Consider the following 19,486-nt stretch of genomic DNA (forward strand, 5'->3'; position numbering starts at 1 on the left):
ACATTGTAGATTAATATTAAATAGCATAAATAACTACTAAAAGGACACATATGGAATTATGTAGTAAACAGTAAAAAAAGGGTTTGTCCTCCAAAAAAGTATTAAAACATTTAAAATGAATAAAATTATTTTTAAGCTGGATTTGAACAATTCTACATGTTCTACTTTCTAGTAGTCTGTTCCAGTTATTTACAGCATAATGACTAAAAGCTGCTTCTTTCTCTATGTTCAGACTGAACTTCAAGTTCAACTAACTGACCCGAGTTATTGGATCTAAGAGAAATACACTGATTTTAAGCTTAATTTGTTTAATAAGAAAGATTATATGAACATATTTTATCATAACAGAGAAACACAAACACAAAAAAAAAAAAACTGCTGCCACATATATACCTCATCAACAACAATAACAAAAAACAAATATTTGGGGTCCCAAAAATTAAAAAAGAGAAAGTTTACATTTTTAGGACAGAAATACACTGAATTTACTTACTTGTATCACTTAATTTAGTTAAAAAGGGCTAATTATGCTTTCTGTAATGAAATGGTCAGCTGGTCATTGTGTTTTATATGTGTTACAAATATGTTTCTTTATAAGACACTATAATAATGTTCTATAATCATAATGTATAATAATATTTATAATATTTTCATGCCGCTGTGTTTGATGGTTGAGGATAAACACTCTAAGGCAGGGTGGATGAAACAGTCTGACTGGATAAAGAAGGGAAATCAGACGCTGCCAGAAAGTGTTGTGTGACAGATGTGCTGGTAATAGATTCCGGCTGATTGTTGTGGCCACCTAAAGCAGAGCATCTGCCAGTCTTGTGGACAGTTAGCAAATGTCCAAGTAAATGATACTCAAAACTACCATCTGCATGACTACACTGAGTGCACAAACACGCCGCCGCGCTGTTTTTGGACGGGTTAGCTCACAGTTTATAATAATAATCCATCATAATGGGCATTAAATATATATTTATACACATTTTAATCCAGGCATCTGTGTGTTTATATGAGAAAGCTCTCGCTCTTCAGGGTCGTTTCTGAAAGTCTTCAGATCTTGTACTGGTTTTAAAACTGATATACTGTAAACTAGGCCAAGGGGCGGATGTAGAAAAATATTTATGGGGTGGCAAGAGGGGTGCAGAAATTTTTGAGGGGTGGCAACATACAGCAGATATATGTGTACTGCAGTATATAAGAAACTGACATCATTGGACCTAGCAAACAATACATGTTAGAGTTGCAAAATAAGATTTTTATAAGCTCAAAATCAGCACTGCAACTACACACTGTGCTTTCATTATAATTCACTGCAGTCTGACTGAAATTTGATTGCATTAGTCTGGCAAAAAAAAAAAAATATTATTAACCCAACTTAAGTTAGTCAAGTGATTTGACTCAGTTAAGTTGGAAAAATATACAATTATGCAACTTAACTTGTATTGAATTAACCTCCTGGATGAGTTGTCCATGCCCTTATGAAGTAATGTCGGTCGGCAGGTCACTCCTGGGAAGGTTCACCAGTGTTCCAATTGTGTTTTCTCCATTAGTGAATAATAGTGAATCACTGTGGTTCTTCTTTAGAAATTATTTTATAACTCTTTTCCAGACTGATAAATGATCGTTTTTCTACAGAGGCAAACATTGCTGTGAGGATTTGGTGGCATTCTGCCATAAAAGCGTTAGTGTGATCAGGCACTGATAATGGAGGAATAGTTATAGATAAAAAACGTTACTGAAGTCATCCTCATACTCATGTACTCCAGAGGAAGGTCCTGTTGGGTTCTGATCTCTGGTTCTGGGCCGGTGATGCTCCGCTGATTTGTGTATCTGTGGAGTGTTTGATTGAACAGCCAGAGAAAAGCCTGTAGTTTGTTTCAGAGCATCGGAGCTTCAGAGCGAGGGATCAGGAGGAAGAGTAAAACTCGCCGCTTTATCTGGAAATGAAAGGCTGATATTGAGTCTCTGAAGAACCAAAAACAAAGAGGCGTCTGAGGATCAGCCAACAGCAGCAAATCAAAGCATGTTCTTCTACTCAGAAAGAGAGAGAGAGAGAGAGAGAGAGATAGAGACTGAGAGAGAGAATAGAAGTAGAGAGCAATATAGTGAAACAAGAATGAAAGAGAGAATAGAAGTACAGCAATAGAGTAGAAAAATGAGAAGAGAGATAAAGACAGAGAGAAAGGGAATAGAAGTAGACAGCAATAAAGTAAAAAAGAATGAGAGAGAAATAGAGACACAGCGAGAGAAAATAGAAGTAGAGAGTTATAGATTAAAAGAGAATGAAAGAAAGAGAGATACTGAGAGAGAGTCGAAGTAGACAGCAATAGAGTGAAACGAGAGACAGAGAGAGATAGACAATAGAAGCAGAGAGCAATATAGTGAAAAAGAATGAGAAAGATACAGAAAGAGAGAGAGAATAGAAGTACAGAGGGAAAGAGTAAAAAAAAAGCATGAGAGAAAGAAAGAGAGACAGAATGGAAGTAGAAAGTATTCGAGTGAAAGAAGGAAGAGAGAGAGAAAGAGAGAAGGTTGTAGAAAGTTGGATGAATGATTTACGATGTGAGAAAGATAGATAGATAGATAGATAGATAGATAGATAGATAGATAGATAGATAGATAGATAGATAGAGAGTGGGGGTGGTTTGTGCAGACAGTAGTTGTATAATCTGTGATCCAGGCTAATGTTATTAAGCCGGCACTCTCATTACACAGAGAGCATCATCTAATAACCCCCTATAGCCTTTACCAAATGCTCCACTCCACCTGCCAGAACACCACGGCGACACCCTCGCTCGCCCACTCAACCACTCGCCCCCTCGCCCATTCACCCCTCGTCCATCTACCCGTCGCCCGCCACTCACCCACCCTGCTTTCAGAAGCTGGAATGACTGTTCAGCCTGGGGAAAACATTTATATTGTCAATGTTCTTTTTTTTTTACTATATACATCACAATATTAAACAATGCAGGGCCCATGACATCACCAGCCCCGCCCCCACCCGCACTCTGTCTTGCGTCCGGACCAATCAAGAACTGAGTCAGAGCCGAGCTCAACTCAAAACCCGAGAAAAACAGCAAAACAACAGTAATCAGTCCTTTAATCAGCATTTATACTGCTTTTTAAAATGTTAATAAGAGTGTTTTCTGTTTTTCTGGGATTAAAAGTGTGAATTCAGCTGTAACTGGAAATATCTGCACTGCTAAACTGTGCTGAATTGAGGAGCACAGCTTTACACAGCTGCCCAACCATGTGGATTATGGAGGCCATGCGGTTACCTCATGTTTACGCTTTTGGTTTGGATAGTTTTTAGTTATAATTTAAAAGTGCTTTTTATATTTACTCAGATCATCTTTGTTTGATATTAAAGTTTGTTAGATAATTTAAAAAATATCAGTTTGACAAAAAAAAGACTTATATTAACAACACTTATATTAACCCTATAATAACTTTCATCTAAAGATTCTAAAAGAATTAGAATATTAACAAATGCTCACACATGACACTTATTTATCAGCATGGATATTTATATTAAAAATGTTAGCAAATCATTAGCTCATCAGAATTTGAACACTAATAAATTGCTAGTAAATACGAATTTTAAACCAGGCAAATGTTTATCAATTGCAGTTCATGTTGGCATTCCTTTTTAGTTTCTAAAAATGGGAAAAAACAGTTATTAATCATTAATTAATGGTATATTAATTTTAAAAAAGTTATTATATTGTGATACCAAAATCAGTAGGGGGGAATACATTTTTACGCCACTGTATATTTACTATAGATGATCACTCTTTTAAAACTACAGTCTGCAGCTCAGTACTGCGTTCTGTTCTGCATTGTTTCAGCAAATTTGTCCAATAATTCACTGCCAAATATCTGCTGTTCTCCCGCCTGGCTGTAATCCTGAGAGACGAGCGGAGGAGGAACAGTAGGAATACTTTATAAAGTGTGAGGAGATGAGCTGAATAATACTGTATATGGTCTGATAATAGTTTTGCTTTATTGACCTCTGTAACATTTATATTTGCAGAGGGATACTTTATCGAAACAAGTCCTCTAACCTTCTTACCCTTTAACCTGCATTTCCCATGATGATGAAAAAATATAATAGACATCTTTAACAAGATACCATCCAGCTGACCTTGGGCTAACCTAAAATATTAGACTGTAATGCCTTTATCAATTATTAGTAGTGTTGTAGTCAAGATCGCTAAGTCGAGTTTGAGTCCAAGAACGAGAATAATTCATTTTTATTCTAAAATTCACAACTCACAATTTGCTCTCAAACAGCTCATCACTAAGGTTAGCTAGCTCGTCACTAATAGTTGTTCTTTCCCTGGTCGCATTAGTATTTCATTAAGGTTATTTAGCTTGTTGCTAGCTTCAGTTCCCTTCCCAGTAACAGTGTCTTTGCTATCATAACGACAGGAAAAGTACACCTTGCTCAGCTCGAAACAAAGCGTAAGAAGGCATGTACTAATTCTCTTAATTAATCATGGGTGTGATTAATTTTGGGCGTAACTTGAAATAATAAACCAATCAGAGTGTCTCTTACTCATCACTCCCTTTAAGAGTAGAACCAGGTGAGCTCTGTCTTTGGTGGATTGCTATTGTAACGGTGCAGCTACCTGGACGTGTTCAACAAACTCTTCTCAGCAGAGGAAACTGAGCTGCTGGTTGACGCTGTGAAGGAGCTCCAGCAGCTCATTTACGGGAACAGCAATGTTATTTTATTTACTATTCTGTTTATTGTTGATGTAAAAGTTGGGTTTGTGCTGCTGTGTGTTCATGTGTGTGTAATAAGTGAGGGTGTACGCTCGGCTCGGCACAGCGCCCGTGTTACCGAGATAGCGATGAACGTCTGACTGTTGGCGTCTGTCTAGGTTGTATTCAGTCAGTGGAGCTCCTGTGTTTTCTGTTACCAAGATAAACAAGCAAAACTCCAGAAATGTACCTGAACACACCTCATTTCCAGAACACCACGCCCATCAGTGTAGATATATTCAGAAGATCTGCTGCTGTTTAAACCAGGCATTTGTATTTGTTGTAATATAGATCGATCTAATCAGTACTAGTCAGATTTGAGCAGGTTCTGGAAGGTGATAATGTCGGATTGATCCCAGTAGCAGTAGCAGCATTAGCAGTACTGGAGGGGCGCTGGGGTGTTTATAGAGTGAAGCTCCGGGTTTGACCTCTTGACCCCTGAATGCGTTTAGCCGAGGTCTTGGCCGCAGTTCACTCCAGCGCAGGCCGCAGGTCGCCTGCAGGATGCAGCAGCGCTCAGATCCACCGCAGCAGCAGCTCACGCCTCCGGAATACACAGTTCACCCAGATCACACACTGGGTTCATGCTCTCTGTGCTCCGAGAGTGTGTGTATACGAATGTGTGTGTGTGTGTAACAGTGTGTATAAGAGTGTGTGTGTGTGTGTGTGTGTGTATGAGTGTGTATAAGAGTGTGTGCTGCTCTAATCGCCATCTCTGTGGACTGATATATGTACATACAACCTCAGGGACTGCAGATCCTGCAATACATACCATACATAACACATAAGTGTTCATTTATTATTATTTTATTAATGAAGCAGAAGGGTCTTGGGTAAATATTACATATTCAATCCAAATTATACATTTAGCGTCTAAATATTGATGTGTAAAAGTTTTAAATGGAAGGAAAAGCAGGAAAAGTTGTACAGTTATGAATTTCATGCATGTTTTGAATATTTTCTCCACTGAGAGCATAATTTTATACTTAACATTCTGAAAAATAATGTAATTTAGATGCCAGAAAACAAGAAAACTTTGCTATGGTTGTAGCTCAGCACAGCAGTGCATATATATTATAATAAACGTTATAGCAGAACCTCATGTGTATTATTGAGATAATACCACAGTACCATTATCACTTATTTTTTATTGAAAGATTTTAAAGAGTTAAAGAGGGGAGAAAATAGGATCTGATTGGTTATAAAAACTCAGCCAGTTAAAACAGTTCCATTGCTGCTCTGTTTGTTTATAGCTGCGCTGTTTGGTTTGTATTTGGCTTGTAAGCGCTGCATCGTTGCTGGGTTACCTGTATGTGGTTGAGTAATATGTACATGGAGAGCTTCGGTTACAGTGCATTACCAGCTGATAATGGCACTCATAAACCACCTCTCAGCCTCTCAGCAAATTGCAGGGTCGGAACTAACTGTGGTATAATATATAATATTCACCTAAGGAAGTGTCTGATTGCAATGCTATTCATCATGAAGATAAAAGTTACCAGGAGCAATACATCATTAATAATAGTGCATTCATTGAGATATAGACACATACAGAATAGAAGTAGATACAGATTATAAATTATTAAATTAATAATAAAACCCAACTTTTACATCAACAATAAACAGAATAGTAAATAAAATAACATTGCTGTTCCCGTAAATGAGCTGCTGGAGCTCCTTCACAGCGTCAACCAGCAGCTCAGTTTCCTCTGCTGAGAAGAGTTTGTTGAACACGTCCAGGTAGCTGCACCGTTACAATAGCAATCCACCAAAGACAGAGCTCACCTGATCTACTCTTAAAGAGAATGATGAGCAAGAGACACTCTTATTGGTTTATATTATTTTACGTTACGCCCAAAATTAACCACACTCATGATTAATTAAGAGAATTAGAACATCATTGTTGTGCACTTCGAGCTGCTCAAAAGTGTACTTTTCCCGTCGTTACGATAGCAAAGACACACTGACAGTCAAGTTTCGCTCACCTACATTTTAATTTTTTTTTTTTTTGCTTTAAATACCTGTGTTCACAATATTAGGCGCTCAGTATTATCTGTTTATTACTTACTTTATTACCACACAACCAAGTAACTATTATAAACATGGGGGCGGGGTGATATTAATGTGGGAGGAGCTTACAGAATAAAATTCTAGATGTGTTATAAACTGTTGAGACTGTTGGATTTCATAACTCCACTCTAATGCACTGTGTTTGATTACAGTGTTTTGAGTAATGATGTCAAAACTGGAAGATACAGTACAGTACTGAAATTAAAAGTATTGATATTTGATACTAGAGCTGCTCAATACATCATTTATTTCTGGTATTCTGGTATACCACCCCCAGAAATGCCCGGGGCAGATATGCCGATCATCTAAAACCATCCAGGCTAAAGTTTCACACACAGATCGGTGTCACTCAATAATATTGATCTTTAGTTTTTAGTCTTAAGAGACACAAAAAGAATTCAGTATTGTATTGTGTGTTAGATTAATGCATAACTGCTACAGTTAGCATTAGCTTCATAAACCTTAACATTGACATGCAAAAAAAATGAACAATAAACCAAATCATTCAAATTCACATAATTTGCGACTTTTGCATATTCATCTTATTTATTTTATTAATAATTTATTATTATTATATTTTATTTTGTCTTTATATTTATCTATTTTACCAATTGCTCTTTTGGGTGTAACCGGATCATGGGAATACAGTTTTGTTCCACCTCATGTACCACATGTGATGTGAAATGAGAATAAAATTTCAGTATAGGCATGTCAATGTGTCTTTGCTATCGTAACGACAGGAAAAGTACACCTTGCACTGCTCTAAATGCCCAAAAGACATGTATTAATTATCTTAATTAATCATGGATGTGTTTTGGACATAACATGAATTAGACCAATCAGTGTGCCAGTTGTAATTCCCTTTAAGAGCCAGCTTCGCTCTGACTTTGGTGCGGTGATATTTTAACAGCGTGGTGCTTTTATGCATTTCAGCAGAGAAATGTACTACTGTTGTAGTAATTGATGCAGTAATTGATGTAGTAATTGGTGTAGTAACTGATGTAGTTATTGATGTAGTACCTGATATAGTAATTGATGTAGTAATTGATGTAGTAACTGATATAGTAATTGATGTAGTACCTGAGATAGTAATTGATGTAGTAATTGATGTAGTAATTGATGTAGTAACTGATATAGTAATTGAAGTAGAAACTGATATAGTAATTGATGTAGTAATTGATGTAGTAACTGGTTTAGTAATTGATGTAGTAACTGATATAGTAAGTAATGTAGTAACCGATGTAGTAATTCATGTAGTAACTGGTTTAGTAATTGATGTAGGAAGTGATGTAGTAACTGATATAGTAATTGATGTAGTAATTCATGTAGTAACTGGTTTAGTAATTGATGTAGTAACTGATGTAGGAATTAATGTAGTAACTGATGTAGTAATTGATGTAGTAAATGATGTTGTAATTGATGTAGTGAATTATGTAGTAAATGGGAAATGGGATCAGGATTCACACCTGTTTGGGATATGCCATTATTGCGCACAGCGATATACAATTAATAAGTGATTAATAAATGATCTTATTAATAACTGATCCTCTGTGCAGCTCTATTCAGTCATCATACAGTCAGTGTGAGTGTGAGTGTGAGTGTGTATGTCAGTGTTATTGTGTAAGATACTAACGTATAACCCGTCCTGCAGACTGGATCAACAGTACAGAGTAATTAGAGGAGCGGGACGGGTGGAAAATCCCGCAGTGGTAATATCTTCAGATTACAGACTTAAAAATAGCAGTCTAATCCAGCCGCTAATCTTTTTCGTTTTCTCTTTTGTCTGCAGATTATTATTGGTTCATGTTGTCGTGTTCAGGAGAGCAGCAGAGTCTCTCAGTAGAGCTGTATTTAAAAAAGACTTAGCATTAAAAAGCCTAGCATTTAATAAATACTGTAAAACACACAAAAAATACACCAATAACGCTGAAGTATTATTATATTACAGGTAAAAGTGAAGTGACCCGGGCTACAAAGGAACATGTAAGGAATCATTTAGTTTAAAAAATTCTCTTCAAACTCTATTAAACTTACCCTGTGCAACAGCAGAAACTCTTGCTTGGTCCTGATGAGTGCCAGTTCCATCATTTTACTATTTTTGATGGTTATTGCAGTGACTGCATTTAAGGATACTTTCTTAAAAGTTGATTTTTTTCTTTTCGGATTGACTGGCCCTCATTTTTTCTTGAAGTCTTTTTTTTTTTTTATTTAGTTGAGTTTTTCTTGCTTCTTATAATCTGGATTAGAACGTTACTCAAATATTCACTATTCACTGTATACCTGTAACTCTACCTCTTAATTTCACTCTGAAGGGGTGTCGAACTTTTGACTGATATATAAACCTGTAAAATGAAGAGAGCACTTCATTTTCTGAAACAGTTTCTCTGATTTTGCTATTTATAGGTTTATGTTTGAGTAAAATGAACATTGTTGTTTTATTCTATAAACTACAGACAACATTTCTCCCAAATTCCAAATAAAAATATTCTCATTTAGAGCATTTATTTACAGAAAATGAGAAATGACTGAAATAACAAAAAAAGATGCAGAGCTTTCAGACCTCAAATAATGCAAATACAACAAGTTCATATTCATAAAGTTTTAAGAGTTCAGAAATAATCAATATTTGGTGGAATAACCCTGGTTGGTTTTTAATCACAGTTTTTCCTCATGCATCTTGGCATCATGTTCTCCTCCACCAGTCTTACACACTGCTTTTTGGATAACTTTATGCTGCTTTACTCCTGGTGTAAAAATTCAAGCAGTTCAGTTTGGTGGTTTGATGGTTTGTGATCATCCATCTTCCTCTTGATTATATTCCAGAGGTTTTTTTCATATATATTCTTCATGTTTGCGGGAGTGTCCGGTGGTTTGAGGCTGTTTTATCTGTCAGTCAGTGTGGATGAACTGGGACTGCTGCTCCATTTACTCTCAGCTACACTGTAAACACACTGCGGTGGCGTTTGATCTCTGAAAATGACCCATTTCTTCTCCATAACTCAGAGGAATGTGGTTCACCGCTGTGGTCAGACTTCATCCCATCTGCCCCACACTGATCTCTACAGCTAATTACACCACTGAGCTCACACCATCCATCCATCTCCTTACAGAGAGAGAGAGAGAGAGAGAGAGAGAGAGAGAGAGAGAGAGAATACGTGATCTTTAATAAATACCATGCACTGTACAGCTCGATTTAGGGCGAGTCAATGTGCCTTTGCTATCATAATGACAGGAAAAGTACACCTTTCCGGGGTTACGTGAAATAAACCAATCAGAGTGTCTCTTGCTCACTGAAAAAAATGATGCGTAAAATTTACTTTCAAAAGGTTTCGCAACTTTCTGCATTTGCTCTTTTTAAGTAAATTTAATTTCAGATAAATTTAAGTAACTTCAACTCAGTTTCAAGACTTAAATGTTACACAGAGTAAATAAGTGAACTGAACTTCAGTCAATCCTTTCTTTTATTAAACTTTACTTCATTTATTTTTACTGAATCAATCCTTTCTTTTATTAAACTTTACTTCATTTATTTTTACTGAATCAATCCTTTCTTTTAGTAAACTTTACTTCATTTATTTTTACTAAATCAATCCTTTCTTTTAGTAAACTTTACTTCATTTATTTTTACTGAATCAATCCTTTCTTTTAGTAAACTTTACTTCATTTATTTTTACTGAATCAATCCTTTCTTTTAGTAACTTTACTTCATTTATTTTTACTGAATCAATCCTTTCTTTTAGTAAACTTTACTTCATTTATTTTTACTGAATCAATCCTTTCTTTTAGTAAACTTTACTTCATTTATTTTTACTAAATCAATCCTTTCTTTTAGTAACTTTACTTCATTTATTTTTACTGAATCAATCCTTTCTTTTAGTAAACTTTACTTCATTTATTTTTACTAAATCAATCCTTTCTTTTAGTAAACTTTACTTCATTTATTATTACTGAATCAATCCTTTCTTTTAGTAAACTTTACTTCATTTATTTTTACTGAATCAATCCTTTCTTTTAGTAAACTTTACTTCATTTATTTTTACTGAATCAATCCTTTCTTTTAGTAAACTTTACTTAATTCTGCATACAATATTACCTAATTAAAATTACTTAATGTAAAAGCTATAATGACTATAATGTTAAAATATAAAAATGTGGGATTTTGCACTCGGCTGTTCTCTAGTGTTTCAGCTGCATATATGCTGATTGTAAATGAATGTATTTTATTTAGTAGAATGTAAATATATTAAAGTTAAAGCTTAGTGTGATGGATCACAGTATAAACCAATAGGGAGTGGGAATGGTATATGTTTATACTTCTCTACATCCAATCACAATCAGATTCACTCTATCTGGATGGAGAGATTTATCTGGATAGGGGTTTTATTGATCGATGAGAATCCGGAATGAAAACCAGCTGAAATGAAACAGGAGTAACGAGGCTGTTTTTATTAAAATGTAAGGAGGAGAAAGTTCAGATAATTACATTACATTCTATATTGGATGTAATATAGAATTATTTAAACCGTGTGCATAATTTCATTCTAGTCGTCCAATCACAGCTGTCGGTGGAGTGTGAACAGTGTGTGTTAGTGAGTGTGTGTTCAGTGTATGGGTCGAGACGAGGGCTGTAATTGCAGGCAGGGTAAAAACAGACGGCGGCGTCTCTTCTGTTTGCATCCTGGGGCTCCTAAAACTGCAATATACGAATGTAAATATTGGGTTTCGATGTGTGTGTGTGTGTGTGTGAGTGTGTGTGTGTGTGTGTGTGTGTGTGTGTGTGTGTGTGTGTGTGAGCGGAAGGCCTCCGCAGGCACAGGTGGAAAGTGAGGGCCTGGCCGGCACTCTGAGGGCCACATGGCCTGTCCCGGTGAGTGGCAGCGAGGGGGCCGGCACTGCTGGCACGGCCGCTGCCACACTTGGACTGTTTTCAAACGGCTGTATTCATTCTGCTCATGAGCGCGAGAGCACCGTCCATCCGCGACAGCCAGCAGCGCGAGAGATCAGACAAAGAACACTGTCTCTCATCAGGAGCGCATCACTTTTACACTCTTACAGATCAGTTTACTGTTTATTTCACTATTATTTATTAACAATTAGTCAAAAGAAGCGATATGGCCCTAAAATAATATCACAATATTTAATTGTATTTTCATGATAACGATACTCTTGATAATTATAGATAATAAAATGTTATTACTGCATATGATATGATATGGCACACCCCTAATAACTGAGATATAAAAAATACAAGAATTTTATCAGATTTACAGTAACAGAAGTCAATGATCCAGAATGATCAGTCCTAATACTAATAATATTAATAATGCACTCCAAATAATATCTCAATATATCCAGGATTAAAGTATAATAAATTATATTGGACACTAGTTATATTGGTCTCTAGTAGATATATAATGAGAAATGAGAACAGTGTGATTTTTTCTTTTGATAAAAACAGTAAAAAAGCACAACTCTAATCTCCAAAAAGGTGTATTAAAAAAACATTAAAGAGAGAGTTTTGAAATTTATCTTAAGGCTGCAAAAAAAATAAAAAAAATAAATAAAATAAAATAAAATAAATAAATAAATAAATAAAAATCTAATAAAACCCCAACTTTATTTTTTAAGCAAATGACAGCTGGTTTATTTAAGAGACAGTTTCAAAATTTCTTTTAAGACATTTTTTCTTTATGTAATTTAACTTTTTTATTTCCATGAAAGAGAGAACCTAGTAAAAAAAAAAATAATAAAACCCCCAAAAAAGGTTTTGACTTTTTTCTTTTTAAAATAAATGTTTTTAAAAAATGTACACGTCCAGGTAGCTGCACTGTTAAAATAGCAATCCGCCAAAGTCAGAACTCACCTGGTTCTACTCTTAAAGGGAATGATGAGCAAGAGACACTCTGATTGGTTCATATTATTTCACGTTACACCCAAAATTAACCACACCCATGATTAATTTAGATAATTATTAGTACATGCCCTATACAGATGTATTATTGACAGTTCATAAACAAACATTTTTTTACTTTATATAATTTCACTTTATTTAGTTTCATTAAAGTGAGAGCCCAGCTAAAAATTTAATTTAATAAAAAACCCAAAAAGAGTCAGAGCTCACCTGGTTCTACTCTTAAAGGGAATGATGAGCAAGCGGCACTCTGATTGGTTTATTATTTCAGGTTATGCCCAAAATTAACCACACCCATGATTAATTAATAGAATTAGTACATTTTTTGTGCTTTGTTTTGGCATGCAAAGTGTACTTTTCCCGTCGTTACGATAGCAAAGACACACTGACACGCCCTAAATCAAGCTGCACGGTGCACATTTTTCAGCAGAGGAAGTGTGTGTGAGTGAGTGTGTGTGTGAGTGTGTGTGTGTGTGTGTGTGTGTGTGTGTGAGTGTGTTTATGTCTTTGTTGCAGTGAGAGTCTGATGTAACGCTGCAGTTTTATTCGGAGTGTTGGATTGATGTTTTTTGTCTGTAAATCGTTTGATGACACGACACACACTGGCGCACACACACCCCGCGTGGTCCTCGGGCGGCGTGGCGCTGGGAGGAAGCTCGTGCCCATCTGGAAGCAATAAAGTTTTTCCAGTAGAGTGTGTGATTTTATTGAATCTGCTCGTGTCGTACTGAGACTCAAATGAAGGGCTGCTCTCAGCGCGTCAGCTCACATCACACTCACCAGAGCCTGGCAGCAGATGACGCTGTGCCAGCCTGAGCAGGGGTGTGAACACACACACACACACACACACACACACACACACACACACACACACACACACACACACACACACATACACACACACACTCACACATATATACAGCGCTGGAAAAAAATAAGAAACCACTTCAGTTTCTGAATCAGTTTCTCTGATTTTGCTATTTATAGGTTTATGTTTGAGTAAAATGAACATTGTTGTTTTATTCTATAAACTACAGACAACATTTCTCCCAATTTCCAAAAAAAATATTCTCATTTAGAGCATTTATTTACAAGGAAAAACAAGTGCAAAAATGCAAATACAACAAGTTCATATTCATAAAGTTTTAAGAGTTCAGAAATAATCAATATTTGGTAGAATAACCCTGGTTGGTTTTTAATCACAGTTTTAATTTCATGCATCTTGGCATCATGTTCTCCTCCACCAGTCTTACACACTGCTTTTGGATAACTTTATGCTGCTTTACTCCTGGTGCAAAAATTCAAGCAGTTCAGTTTGGTGGTTTGATGGTTTGTGATCATCCATCTTCCTCTTGATTATATTCCAGAGGTTTATAATTTGGTAAAATCAAAGAAACTCATCATTTTTAAGTGTTTTCTTTTTTTTTTTCCCAGAGCTGAATATGAGCTATGAATATATCCAAACCCCAACACATAACATACAAACACAACATACATTTCAGTACTACGAGAAAAAAAAACTTGGTAAAATGTTAAATGCAGTGTTTTTTTTATTATATTAAAATGTTCTGCATTGTAGATTAATAGTAAACGCATCGAAACTATAAAGAAAAACATACTGTAATTTTATGAGGTAGAATCACCTGGAATTCAGGCTTTCAGTTAACAGCTGTGCTGAACTCATCAAGAGTTAATTACTTGAATTTCTTGTCTCTTAATAAAGTGTTTGAGAGCATCAGTTAAAGTAAAGTAGTGAAGAGGTAGAGTTACAGGTATACAGTGAATAGTGAATATTTGAGAACTTTGAAAGTATGATTAATTGTAGTCACCGCAAAGACAATCAAAAATGTTGTAATGATGAAACTGGCACTCATCAGGACCGCCCTAGGAAAAGAAGAGGGCAGAAAAGCTGTTCTTCTGCATTAGTGATCTCACAGTTATCATGCCTTGAGCTCTCGCGTCTACGCAGATAATCCATACACTCTAAGTGGGGGTAATAGAGTGCGGGGGTGGAGGGCTACTGCTGGTGTGTGTGTGTGTTGTGTGTGTGTGTGTGTGTGTGTGTGTTGTGTGTGTGTATGTGTGTGTGTGAGGGGGGGGGATTGTACAAGGCACACAAGTTCACACATAAGAAGCACCATATGCTCCGGGTCATTCTCTATACGGACGACGAGGAGCCGGATCAATATGGAACGTCTGCTAACACACCAGGTCATATAACACACACACACACACACGCACGCACACACGCACACACACACACACACACACTGCCTCCGCAAAGCCCGTCTCCATGGATCCTCCGCCTCCTGAGATTTTATCTCACTCATTGATGATAACGCTGCTCTCTGTGTGCAGACAGACTTCTGCGGCCATTACCGACTCATGTTCACACACACACACACACACACACACAAACATATATATATATATATACAGCTCTGGAAAAAATTAAGAAACCACTTCAGTTTCCGAATCAGTTTCTCTGATTTTTCTATTTATTAATTAACCGAATGTACATTAAAAGAATTAGCAGCATCCTAGTAATCGCCTAGTAACCACTTAGCAATACCATTGCAAACACTTGGGATACCATTGCAACCACTTAGCAACACCATGGCACACCTGGGATCCCATTCCAACCACTTACCAACCACCTAGTAACACCATAAATAGTAAGACCTTACCAACACCGTAGCAATCACCTAATAACCACTTGGCAACACCATAGCAGTCACCTAACGATTTAGAAATACCATTGCAACCACCCGAGGTCCATAGCTACCACTTAGCAGCATAAGAGCAATCACCTAGTAACCACATAGCAACACTATAGTTGTCACCCAACCATTTCACAAAGTCCTTGCAACTACTTGGGTTACCGTTGCAACCACTTAGCGAACAACTAGTAACACCATAGCTAGCAACCTAGTAATACCATAGCTGCCACTTAACAGCACAGTGCAACCAGAGCAGTCACCTACTAACCACTTTGCAACACCATAGCAGTCACCTAACCTTTTAGCAATATAATTTCAACTATTTGGCAACCACCTAGTAACACCATAGCTACTCTTTAGCAGCACCTAGCAGCACCAGAGCAATCGCCTAGAAACCACTTAGCAATATAATTGAAACTTCCTGGAATACTATTGCAACAACTTAGCAACTACCTATTAAAACCATTGCTAGTAACACCTTAGCAGCACCAGAGCAATCACCTAGTAACCACTTAGCAACACCATAGCAGTCACCTAACCTTTTAGCAATATAATTGCAACCACTTGGCAACCACCTAGTAACACCATAGCTACTATTTAGCAGCACCAGAGCAATCGCCTTGGAAACAATATTAAACACTATGCAGGATGATAGTAACAACCAAGTATACCACAGCAACCACCTGTCAAATCCCATAGAAAACCATAATGCAGAAACAGCCTAGTAACTGATCACTGATCAGCCATAACATTAAATCCTCCTGGCTCCCAGTGTGTGGGTCATCTTTACCTGCTGATAAATGATTTTTACAGGATATTTACAGGAGCAGTTTGAGATATTTTATAGAAAAGACACTTTAAATGAGTGTTTCAGAAAAATAAGGTGTGTGCAGATTTTAACAGCTTTCCTGTGACCAGCGAAAGAGCGTGAAAACATGCAGCTTATTTATAACAGTGAGGAAAAGTCCAACAACACCTGAGAAAATATGCTTTCTGTTAATCATCTGTTTGCTGTGAAACTCTGACATCAGAATAAACAGAACTGAGGATGTGAATTAACCCATTCACATCCAGCACAAGACATTTTATAATACGAGTTCTGATCTCTAATCTAATATAGTGAAGACTTAGTGCTCTCCTCCAAGCGTGTTGAGCTTCAGGGATGTTGTGATGTGTGTTAGTGGAAACAGAACCCTTAAAAAACCCTTTCTTCAGATTTTATTACAAACTAAAGTAGCCAATAGAGACATTACACCTGTCCTAGTGGATGATCTACACTTGGAGAGAAATTAGAAAACTGTAAATAAGACTTTTTTGGCTAAAATTACATTTTAAAGAGAAACAAATCAAGAGAGATAAACCAAAACATAGGTAAAACAAAAACATTAATAATTACTAATGGGTAGCTATAGTGGGGAAGACTACACACTGATGGTGATTTAGGGGTCATTTGTGGGACAGATGTATTAAAAAAAATGTTATGTAGACTTTACTTCTACACTTAAAAAGAGTTAAAAGATGAATTCTAGAATATATTCAATGGTTAGACATATGGTCGCTGTCAAATGTAAAACAAGTATCTCCAAACAGCAACTTTTCATTGAATTCCATTTTAATTGACTTCCATAGAACATTTTAACCTTTTATTTAGAGTTCATTTCAGGTGATTTTGAGGTATTTCTATTGGTCCATTCTTCAAGAAATTTTGGCACAGGGCAAGGGACAGTTTGTGTGTTTAAATTATGTAGTAAACTAAAAATCAACAAAAATATAGAAACCCTATTTTTCACAATATAAGGCGCATTATGTGACACTAGTAAGCAATAGTAGTTGTAAGGATTCAGCAGGTGTAGCTACTCACCTCTGAATGGTAAAAGAACTAGCACTTAAATGCTAATGTGGTTAGCTGCTAATGCTAAAGCTGTTAATGCTAATGCTGCTGGGGTTAGGAGCAGGCTACAGGCCGATATACTCACCTCTAAACGGAGAAAGAGCTAGTGCTGTAGTTAGCGGCTAATGCTAATACTGCTCCAGCCTTAGAGCTGGAGAAACTTCACTGAAACTCCTGTATAACTCTGTACTTCAGTGGAAAGACTTTACTGCTTCTTAATACCTGACTGATAGAATTCATACATAAGGAGCACCGGATTATAAAAAGCACTGACAATTTTTGAAAATGTAAAAGATTTTAAGGGCACCATATAATGCGAAAAATACAGTACTTGTTTTTCATTGTACAGCGATGATATACACTCAAAGTCTGCTGATTAAACTCACAGGGAGTTAATTCTAAAAGCTAGAATTAGAATTTGTTGTGTACATTGATCTCTTCTATTCAACAGAAGTTGGTGCGATACGTGGTGCAGGTAGAGCTCGGGTTCAGCGCTGAACTGAACACATGTGCAGATTATTATTTTTCCTGAACGCACAGTTTATAGTGATGAACACACTTTTAAATGTGCGCACACTTAAAGACTATATATCAAAGTTCCAGTTACATCAGCAGCGCGGGCGGCGCCCGGGGACCGGGTTTACCTGTGGTCAGCGCGCTGCTGCTACAGCTGTACAGGTTGCATCATTCTGCCCCCTTAAAAATAAATCACTAATAATGGAATCGCAAAGTGACTCATATGATTACAAGACAATAGAGCAGAAAAAAAACAGTTGGTGTAAGCAAGAATTAGCAGCTCCGCGAATAGAAAGTACAGTATAGATAAAGAACCAGAGAGAGAGAGAGATAAATAGATGAACAGATCAGCAGGAAAACTCAAAAAGAGTTCACCCACTTCTCAACTATTTTACTCTGAGAGTTTAAAATCCATATAACCTGATTTTATATCTCCTGTTATACATCTCTGGAAAAAAAATATCAAATTAAAAACCTCTGGAATATAATCAAGAGGAAGATGGATGATCACAAACCATCAAACCACCAAACTGAACTGCTTGAATTTTTACACCAGGAGTAAAGCAGCATAAAGTTATCCAAAAGCAGTGTGTAAGACTGGTGGAGGAGAACATGATGCCAAGATTGTGATTAAGAACCACCAGGGTTATTCCACCAAATATTGATTATTTCTGAACTCTTAAAACTTTATGAATATGAACTTGTTTTCTTTGCATTATTTGAGGTCTGAAAGCTCTGCATCTTTTTTTTATCATTTTCTGTAAATAAATCCTCTAAATGACAGTATTTTTCTTGGAATTTGGGAGAAATGTTTTCTGTAATTTATAGAATAAAACGACAATGTTTTCAACATTTTACTCAAACATAAACCTATAAATAGCAAAATACAGTACCAGCCAAAAGTTTGGACTCACTTTTTATTCAATATTTTTACTCTCTGATGAATTTATTCTCTGTGCAACAGAGAAAACACTTGTTCTTTCTTTCTCCTGTTGCGATCCTTATGAGTGCCAGTTTCATCATTTTAATGTTTCTGATGATAAGTTAGTTCTTAAAGTATACCAACTCTACCTCTTTACAATCTGCCCAAAACTTTTAGAAAAATAATATCGCTCATAATATCGTCAAAAGATTGAAAGAATGTTGAGAAATCCATGTCTGTAAGGAGCTGAAAGCTGGTGGTCAGGACTGGATGCTAGGGATCTTCTGGACCTCAGATTTTGATCTGGAAATCACTGCATGAGCTCAACAACAGTTCCAAAAATCATTATAATCTGTCTGTAAACAAAGTTCACCATCCAAAAACTGGCATTTTTTGTTAAATGTCATTTTTTTTTATTAATCTGAGTACAGGACAGATTTGACTTTTGCTTTAGTTCATTTTAAATAAGCTTTTGGATTGTGTTGAAATTGCATCTTTTTTGCATGAGGATGTGAGGATCATTGCATTCTGTTTTTACTAATATTTATTTATATTTTATATACTTAGTCCCCACTTTTTTTAATTGGAAATAAAAGAATGTTAATGATTAGCATCATGCAGATATCTAGTAATCCTGCTGATGTGTTTTTTTATGCTGTAGAAACATAAACTAAAGCATATAT

At 36.2% G+C, this 19,486-nt stretch overlaps 1 protein-coding gene across 2 annotated transcripts in view; it reads left to right on the forward strand.

The window, feature by feature from the left end:
• The window catches only part of cerkl (ceramide kinase-like), a 91,901-nt gene that overhangs the window by 1,293 nt on the left and 71,122 nt on the right, over window positions 1-19,486 (forward strand). The window lies entirely within an intron of this gene.

Source organism: Astyanax mexicanus, chromosome 11, assembly GCF_023375975.1.
Source record: "Astyanax mexicanus isolate ESR-SI-001 chromosome 11, AstMex3_surface, whole genome shotgun sequence".
Taxonomy (NCBI): Eukaryota; Metazoa; Chordata; class Actinopteri; order Characiformes; family Acestrorhamphidae; genus Astyanax; species Astyanax mexicanus.